The following is a 9,999-nucleotide window of genomic DNA, read 5'->3' on the forward strand; positions in this document are numbered from 1 at the left end:
AAATATCGCATCAATAATTTAATGTTATATATCAAAATCTAAGTTAGCCCTGCTTGTATGCAGTGGAGTTTATTTCAACTCAATAGCTTTTACCGTTTTTGAGTTATATTAAGACAAACAGGTAAAGTTTTTTTTGGGACACCCGGTACAATATTCTAACAGATCAACAAAATTCACGGGCTTGCCTCGATTAGCCGTCGAAGTAGGATCAGAACTCGATGACGATGGCCGATCAGGGCAAATATCTGGTTGACTCGTCTCAGTCGTCTGGCCTGAATTTGGCTTATTAACATACCCGTATACAACAATGCCGTGCCATTGCTTCAAAAGAGGATAAGGTATATCCAGCGTACAGATGATTTTTTTTTCATTATTCCTAGCTGCATACCGTAAATCCGGTTGATAAAGCCTGATTTCATCCTCAAAAGACCAGCGATTTTTAGACAAATTGTCCGACATTTTACTTGCAAATGAGGTATTACGACATGTTTACACGTGGAAGTGTAGGGAAAACCCCTGCAGACATTCCTGAAATAACATGGCGAAGTATACAACCGAGAAAATCAAAACACAACAAGAAATTGCCAAGTTTCTCGCCGTACAATTTCAATCAGTGGCCATAACGCATGCTATGATCACCGGCGATATTGTGCAGTTTTTCAAAGCGTTTTGGAACAGGTTAGAGCACAAAATAAGGCACTTATTTTGAACGCAAAATGAAGACTAACATGTAAACATCGTGTACAGATTTGTGGAAGTAAAGCAAAGTATGATGCAGAGGCGCAAAAAGCACTTATTTGCATCAAGTTTGTGATAATTTTCCATGTATGAAGAAGCTAGTATGGGGGGTTTTCTCGTTTTATAGTCTAATGCAAACGCGAAAATGGAACAATGTTGCACTAGTCATGTATAATAATTTTTCAATTTTTTTTGAAAGAATATAAAATAGACTGTAGTTTAAGATTTGTGGGACTTTAATTTTCCTGATGCATTTCGCAAAATTGGTAGAAATAGTTAATGCGTGCACAAACCTCATACTATTTACTAGTAGGATTTTATGTCAGCCAGATTTTCCAGCCTCGTACCCAGGCGCTTTATTGGAAAACATAAAGGCTGCATTCAGCGTAATATAGAGATCTGTGGCTGAGATGTGCGAGCGCGCAGGGGTGCTTGGGGAGGACGCGACAAATGAAGCGCCTGGCAGAATATGCAACAAATATGGCGCCGGCGGACGATTTATTCATATATTTCATAGATGCAAATGAGCAAATTGCCGTACACCCTATCACCGGGCGGTACATTTGGGAAAGATTTTGTGCAAAAATTATCACTGCGTTGTATTATTCATCATTTTCGAATATTAAGGCGCAAACAGTTATTTACGAGCGCTGAAAGAAGAGTATCTACTGGAATATGCAATGATTTTAATACATCAGATTTAGGTTGCACATTTCTTCCATCTGTTTGACTTCTTTATTTAGTTTATTAATTTGGTTTTCTTGGGAATCTGTTATTTTAACACCTCCAGAAACACTAAGAATTTTGACTTTGACCTGGTACGTTTTTATCAATGCTGAGTTTAATTTGAATCTAAGTTTGTTAAGCTCATTAGCCAGTTCAATGTTTCCATCATCTAATGCAGTAATAGCAGCAGTTGATTCTGTTCATCTAAGCCATTTTCCATTACATTAAGTTCATTCTGCATTACAGAAATATTATCATTCTGCATTACAGAAATATTATGGTTTACTACCATGTGGTTTCATTAACAAATTAGTGTAAATAACTGTATTAAATGTTAAGAAAAATTAACTATTGAAACCTATGTAGAGAGTAATTCATTAATATTCCTTTATAACACCAACACTCTTTGGTATACTGTACTGTACATGAAATTCAACTGGTGTACCACAAAGCAAACAATAGACTTAATTAATCCCTACAGCAATATACTTATATACATCACACAATGTAGATGAAGGTTGTGTACAGTATTCCAAGAAATTACTATAATACATGTATAAATTATATTGTTCCATAGTCCTATTTACTACATTATACTCTCAAAAGGAGATACATATTTTTACATCCAACAACTATTTTCTTTTTTGTAGAATGTGGGAAAATTTCTTTAATTCCCCGTGTCAAAGTATTCTTTTTATCAGAATGCCATGTAAACTCATTAATAATGTCTGTTTTTCATGGACATTGGAGTCTTCACAATAGTCCAACAACCTTTCTAATTCAGAGCATAAATTTGGTGATTTATATCTCCCACTACCTATGAAAAGCACAAATATGTATAATTTATGAATAACAGTCCCAATTTCTGACAATCGAGTCTTGATATATAATATGTACTTATGTTTATTCTTAAATTCACACAAACTCCAAGCATTGGGGTTAAAGCATTGGGATTCTTTTCCTCCCTTTTTCTGTGGGGTGCTGGTAACAATCTGACCTGGAGTTTGTTATTGTATATTACTAGTAACACGCATATAAATTGCAACTTTGTAGCATATTTGATATAGAATAAAAATAAAAATGTATTATTGTTTAATTAATATCAATAGAGGAAATATTTAAATCCCAAGGCAACTAAGCACTCACCTCTAACACTCAATTCTTGATTCTTCGATACCAAACGTATACCTTTCCTCCTCCAAGCTTGATGATACTTTTGTAAGGAAATTAAGACGAATTTAAATAGTGTTAAATACTGCGCGACTGCATAGTAACACAGAGGAGTATACCCATACACTGTTTACGAAACGAGATTTGTCAAAATAGTCGTATTAAAATAAAAAAATTCAGTATAAAGCTACCTTCAAATGATAGTTCTTGAAACGATCGTTCCAAATCATCCATAATTTTGATCGCAGGTTCAATTCTTCTTCAAAATATATCTACATATTGTAGTCTTCACTCTTCACGCATTTCTCACTTTTTGCAAAAATGGGAGCCGGAAATCTGCATATTCTGCCAGGCGCTTCGTTCTCCCGTCGCGTCCTCCCCAAGCACCCCTGCGCGCTCGCACATCTCAGCCACAGATCTCTATATTACGCTGAATGCAACCTTTATGTTTTCCAATAAAGCGCCTGGGTACGAGGCTGCAGATTTTCTATCACTCGAATTTGATACGATGCGCGTGCGCGGCGGCCATGCTGTATCAGATTTCTGGCCATTGAACCAAACGTTAGGTAATTTGCGCATTTTATGCAAGTGTAACTTAAATCGGTCTTGCAATTACACGCACGCATGCAGCATCAACAAATTAGAAAATAGAGAAAATAGATTGTTAAAACAACTAATTTGAACTTGCATACATTTTTATATAGATTCATTAAATTTTAGATTTGTACTGTTTTACAGTATACTAATTATAACGTAATAACGTTAAATAGAACATGTACACTCTAATGCTTATGGAATTTTTGTAGACTACATGACAAGGAGAGTTGATGTTTGATCAAGATAACTTTGGTTCAGTCGAACATCGTTAAATCGAAAATTGGTCCAAAGAGGTTTGAGTAATTTAATTGGGTGGTCACAAAACTGAGATAACATAAATAGGTGTATCTGCACTCAAAAACGTAAAATTTTTCTTATTGTATGCAAATTCGCGAGTATAATTTGTGTGTAGTCAGTGTAGATGCAACCTTATTAATTGCTAAGCTGAGACAGGTAGGACAAGCAAATAAGATTTTTCCAGACATGAGAGTCAATAGATGTATGTTACATTGATGCATCAACACTTGATGTTTCTGGAGAAGTCTTGCTTGGGTTATCGTAGGAAGGGGGCACAAATGGTGTCACAATTAGATGTCTCGAAGATGATGTGGATTGATTTTCTTTACAATTGTGAGTATAAACTCCCCTGTGCGTGCGTTTGGAATTGTCGTTTCTATATGGGCGACTGCACTGCTATATGCTCTGCAGAAAAATTGTGCGCATTTTGACACTTTAGAATCGCAGTTCTATATGGGCAGCATGCTATTCCTATATCCTTTAGTTAAAAAATTGTGCACCTTTGCGCCGGGATGGAGTATTAAGTTGCTTTACAGGGCGGAAATCTCGACTTTCGGATTAAGGAACGCGGTCCTTCCTATATCGACCTAACAAAAACTTCTTTTTCATACAGCCGGGGTATATATATGTGTAGCGCAGATAGCGTATGCAAATAACATGTTATAGCTCTTCTACTGTTAATGTTTGGGCAGATGCTCTAAAGTATTGAAGGAAATAGAGTATTTCCTTAATCCTGATGAAATATTTAGAGATATTTTGTGACCACCAAAAATTTTTAGTTAAATATGAATTGACAGGGAGCCCATTTTTTCTGACAGAGGTCAAATGTTTTCAATAACAGCTAAATATTGCATCAATTTTAAGTACGGATTACAATAATCTGATTATACAGCATAAGACTATTGGATTTTAGTTACGCCCGGGAATGCAAATGCGAAATGAAAGTTGTCCGCCATTATGTCGTGGAGGTTGGGCGTTTTGTAAGTTATGCGCATGCGTGAGTTTAAGACGAGTTAAAACTGGTAACTAGCAAACGTTTGCAAGTGTGCGATTGGCTGAATTAAAATTTTGGTCACGTCAACATAACTGACATTTTGAAATATAAAAAACTATTTTTATTTCGATGATCTTGAAAATATACGAAAAATTCAGTCGTAAAATTGATTAAAATATAATGTGAAAGATGCTTTGTTGACCCCAAACTGATGTTCCCGACAAATCACAAAGTCTCAAACAACAATATTTAGTAAAGAAAATGTATTAAATTCACTAAGTCTTCGTCCGCACTTCTCGCGTGTCACACCCTCACTAACTCAATTTAAACCCCTTCCCTTAATTAATGTGATATATGATATTGTGCAGTTTGTGCATTGTTAAGTGCCTGCCCTAAAGGTATTTTTAGTGCTTATCTGTTGGTCAGTTCCCGACAAGATGCTTTCGGATAGAAAAACTTTGATTCAAAGGGATGGTAAAAAATCTACGATTTTGAAGCATTTTTAGAGTGTTTTTGAACAGGTAAATGGTTAGATTTTGTATTTTAAAACACTTACAAGTATTTTGTAAGTTTAATTTGTGGATTTATCAACAAACGTATTGACACCTCTTAAATTTATTTGTCAATTTCGTTAAAATTATTTTGATTGGGAAAACATTTATTTTTAAAGGTGAATGTGTTTAAGAAATTGAAATTTCGCTAAAAATTGTAGTAGAATATTTAAAACTATTCGCAGCACAATTAATGAATTATGCTAACAGTATAGTTGAATTTGATAGCTCGAGAGTCGACTTTATATAGTATACTTTATTGTACTTCATATAGTCATTTACTTATACGAATTTAAATTATGGAAATATATGTTTATCCCTTCAGGCGAGGGGTTGCTGCATGCATGTATTTCTAGTATGACTGTGTAGTCGTGTGCTCTCAAAATGAAAGCATGTATAACTACAGTCTAAAAAGCGATATGGCCGATATAGCTATATGGCAGAAAAATGGCGAATTTGTATATATCATATCACTTTTTCACAGTATAGCGAATACTATAATGTTTTACCTATACTATAACGCATTAGTTAGTTGTTTTTGCCAACATGGATCGTGAAATGCATAGTTTTATTATATATACATCTCAGATACGATGCTTAGTTAGAGTTTTAATGTATTTATCACACTTCACACATATTTCTTTACTTATAAATAATCAGGCAATCCCAGAAAGTTCTTCTCCTCTCCTCTGTCAATTGATAATGTTCCAATTAGACAAGTTACTTTTTCAAAATCTCTTGGTACATATATTGATGAAAATATGTCTTGGAAAATTCATATTAGAAAATTGTGCAAAAAAGTTGCCTCAGGTATAGGTGCTCTAAAACGTATAAAGCCTTTTGTTCCTCATTCCACATTCCTCATTTCACAGTGCCTTATTCACTACAGAACTGTTTAGTACTGCAAGCGTTAAGCTTGCCACACTCATCAACGACTGCATATAAGAGATGCAGATTTAATTAGGTCATGTTGCATGTAATTGGTTAAACTGGGTTAGTAAAAACTTCTTTCGATGCCGGCGTGTGGAAACAAGTTCATTACGCTAGTTCAAAGAGCTTAATTCAGGATGACATATGATTATAGATTTCTTGGAGGGCATAAATTACAGCGTTTAGTTTTATTGCAATGCGTTTGTAATTTGTTAATGTGATTTCTATTAGTTTAGATTTATCATAAAGTTTCGAACCTATAGAATTTCGTCATGTAAAGAAAAAATATCGCCTTTAAGGGGCCGGAATGTTGGTTTCAAAACGGAAGGTCATTCAAGTTGTTATTTTGTAAAAGACCTTCTGGCAAAAACAAGTTGTCATTTTCCGTTTCAGTGCAAAGATTTACATCAAATGCGTGAATTTGGTTAGCAAATGCGCAATGCGGTTACCTTGCCTAGCCACGCTATGTCCGTCAAAGTAAAACACTTCGCGGTTTCTATGTTTTGAAAATCTTATACAGTCTTTTGAGTGCTGTCTAAACAAAAGTAAAAGTAAAACAAAAGTTGAATTTTGAATGATTAAACTGTCTTCATGTTTTCCTAAGTATCGTTTAAAAATTAACATCCACTAAACAAAAACAACAAAGTTTATAATTATCATAACCTCGATCACTTTTTCTATTGAATTTGAAATTACATAAACAAAGGCAAAATGATGTCAACATTTTGTTTAGTTCACCTTATGCATGGGTTACTAAACAATAGATAATGATAGGCATTCACATTTAGTCAATTTTTCTAATATTTATTGTTTTATACACTGTATAATATTAATTAAAGCATTTCATTTAAGGTTCCCATATCAACCCTTATTGAGGCACATTTTCAAAAAAGTCACTTGAAAATCTTATAGAAATTTTAACGAACAATATATAACAAGACGCCTACTAGGCGTTATGATCGCGTCGTTCGCAGCGACGTAGCCAGCCCAGCTATGCAAATTTTGTGTCGTAAATGTTCTTAATAATAAAAATGAACAATATACCGAACTATAGTATAGGTCGCATGTTGAAAGCAGGAGAAACATCAACAGCCCATTTCAAAACCGCTCTACCTGTGCGCAGGTTCCCGATTAGGGTGATACGGCCTGCAGCTAGCGACGCTGGGGGTCGACAAAGGTTTTTTGCCTGTTAATGGGCTAACTCATTAGGCATCGGAATGTTTATGAATCTATCCACTCATCTTACCTTCCAAAAACTTCTCTTGGTATGCCAGTCAACAATAACAAACAAATAAAGATTATCCAATCTGTGTTTCGCAGAATGGCAGCCGCCCCTTAAATCTCTTGCTCCGGAAAAACGAACTCGAGTCAAAGAGCTAAGTATAAGGAACAATAATTTTTTCCACGGCCAATTGTTTATTTTAATGTGTCTGTCCACGGGCTATAGCTGTAAACTATACTACAAACCGACTCCCGGAATCCTGCATTAACGCTTTTTTCAAGAACGTACAAATTTCTCGAAATATTTTATACAGTATCAGACACTATCAGCTAACCAATTCGCCGTAAAAAATTAAGTCGTAGGTTTGTTAACACGGCAATGTTGAAGTCGTAGGTTGTGTTAACACGGCAATGCGGCAATATTGAAAGCCAGTCGATTTTTGGTTGCCGAACGACCCTGTACGTATATAACTACGTATCGACCATGTTTCAACCTTGAAACAACGTTGACAAGCGACATTGATTCGACGTCGTGGAAATGACCTTGACGTGGAAACAACGTCGATTTCCCGCTGATCGACGTCGCGACAAAAGTTCAACCAAAATTCCACGTCGAAACGAAGTCGTGTGCTCACTTGGTACCCATATAGGCATGCAGGAAACGGCGGATATCGCCTGTCAAAAAAGGCCAATTGTCTACACAAGTGTAGTGTCTGTTATTTGGCTTACACAATCGGCAATGTACGTCGCCACATCTTCCTTCTTAATGTTGAGACAACATCTATATAATTTGTCGATGGTTGACGTGATTTTGGTCTCCACTGTAGTTTTGCCAACTCCGAAGTTCGCGATTTCCTCGTAAGCGAAATCGCCAAAATTTGCCGCTAGATCTTTCCAGTTTGGCCTACCTTCAGGAGTGAGCAGCTCCACGAGTTTCATAAGAAAAGAAGAGGTTTGATTTTGCAGGAGCTGACCTGTAAACAGTACTTTATAACAGTATTCAATGTTTTGTTCGGGGTGCATTGAATTTCAATCAAAAAATTGAATCACACGGGCAGAGGCGTAGCCAGGATTTTGGGGAAGGGGGGCCAGCAAGAACATTGGCGGGGCCAGGCCGCCAGTGTCAATCGAGACAAGGTTTGTGCAAAACATTCTGTGCAGGATACTATGGCAATAATGATGAAAATGACATGCAGCCGGAAGTTTTAAAATATTGACGCCCTTACAACGATTCGCTTACGCCCCTACCCAAGAAAGATGTTTAGCTTAAACGGTGAACTGATAAGAGACTTGAATGTTCAATTTCCAAAAGAACTGCATGCATAATAATTGCAAATGAATTGCATATGATGTGTGTTCAGCTTAGATGGGAACGTATTTGATCTCTGGCTTCGAAAAACCGGCCCCAGACTAACAATCTTATCTATGAAACTTATTCATAAACTATCCCTGTGTGCAGCGATTACTTTACCTGTATGTAATTGCTTGTATCGTCGTTGCCCTGGCGGGAGCGCCCAGTAATCCTTCTCCCTGACATTGCAGATAATTTTTTTTCGTACACCAGTAGACGATAAAACCCACCGGAAGAAAAAAGAATATCAGTACCACCGCCGTGACAATGAGCAGTGTTAGGTTTGTGGATGAGCAACTGCTTTCATTTTTTTCTCCTGGTAAAATATTTGCAAACAATGTGTTGAAGACTTCAATTTGATTACGAAATCGCGATACATAATTGCATTTCCAATTCCATTTATCAGATATGACTCACTATCATTCCAACAAGTATCATACATGATTTATGAATGCTGAAAACTTACCTCTGTAATAAATAAGTCAAAGAGCGGGATATTCTTTTATGAGCCCTATATCAGAATAAATTGAATTATTATGTTTAAGAAGTCAATCCTGATTATTAAATAATATCATAGGAATTCATAGGAATGATAGACTGTATTTTTGGTAGCATTGCCTACAACCAGATGCAGTTACTTATTACCAACTACTCAACTATACTGACACTTTAGTTCGACAGGATCATTTTCAAAATACAACTGACCACACAAAATACAAAATCTGGGATTAAAAAGTAGACAGAAACCAAGTTTGCTAAACACAGATCATCATAAGAACTCCACGTACAACAACAAGGGTATCACTTACTGTTCCACCACAATTGAGTCAGCAAGGAAGCAATATTTATATCATCGATGAAATCTTTTGTTTTTCCTCCATGATACATTGTATGCACTTTCATTGTCTTATATAGTAAGGTTAGTGTAAATTGGGGATTGATACAATTATCAATCAGTCTATATTATCTATGATTAATTATTCTTCTCTATTTTAAGTTTTCAAAAGAGTATGTTGCGCGTAGACCATTAGGTATTAATTTCAAAGACTTACATGTACGTAAAAACGAGATATGATTGTAGTGGCGGGTAATTTTCTTCGCAATACGATATGATGAAGGTGTTGTGGTTGCCATGCCTGGTTTTAATTACCTTGAAGTCTTGTTTTCAAAGGAGAACCTGAAGGGAATATATTTTACAGTTTTACTTTTCCATCCATTTTTCCCCGAGCCGGCGCGAAGCGCCGTGCGAGGGTACTAATTTCGCCCGGAGATTAGGATTACACCCGGAACCCGTGAGAACATAGCGAAATGAAAGTGGACGGTCAACGGTGGACGTTCGACCTTTTTGCCAGTTATGCGCGTGCGCTGAAATTAAACGAGAGAAGACTTGGTAATCAATAACTTTCTGATTGGCTAAGACAAGA

At 36.1% G+C, this 9,999-nt stretch overlaps 2 long non-coding RNA genes across 3 annotated transcripts; both read right to left on the minus strand.

The window, feature by feature from the left end:
- Positions 1-1,699: 1,699 nt before the first annotated feature.
- LOC114544924 lies at positions 1,700-3,044 on the minus strand. The gene is made up of 3 exons (XR_003690680.1): positions 2,826-3,044; positions 2,611-2,677; positions 1,700-2,281 (listed from the first exon to the last, which is right to left on the minus strand). It is a non-coding gene; the product is annotated as an uncharacterized LOC114544924 (long non-coding RNA).
- Positions 3,045-6,905: 3,861 nt separating this feature from the next.
- LOC114544923 lies at positions 6,906-9,791 on the minus strand. Of its 2 annotated transcripts, none has more exons than XR_003690678.1 (3): positions 9,628-9,791; positions 9,042-9,086; positions 6,906-8,891 (listed from the first exon to the last, which is right to left on the minus strand). It is a non-coding gene; the product is annotated as an uncharacterized LOC114544923 (long non-coding RNA). The 2 variants fall into 2 exon arrangements; XR_003690679.1 differs by having other exon boundaries at positions 6,906-8,198; positions 8,696-8,891; positions 9,042-9,791.
- Between the last annotated feature and the right edge of the window lie 208 nt (positions 9,792-9,999).

The sequence above is a fragment of the Dendronephthya gigantea genome, unplaced genomic scaffold, assembly GCF_004324835.1.
Source record: "Dendronephthya gigantea isolate DGI-Jeju-01 unplaced genomic scaffold, DenGig_1.0 001056F, whole genome shotgun sequence".
Lineage (NCBI taxonomy): Eukaryota > Metazoa > Cnidaria > Anthozoa > Malacalcyonacea > Nephtheidae > Dendronephthya > Dendronephthya gigantea.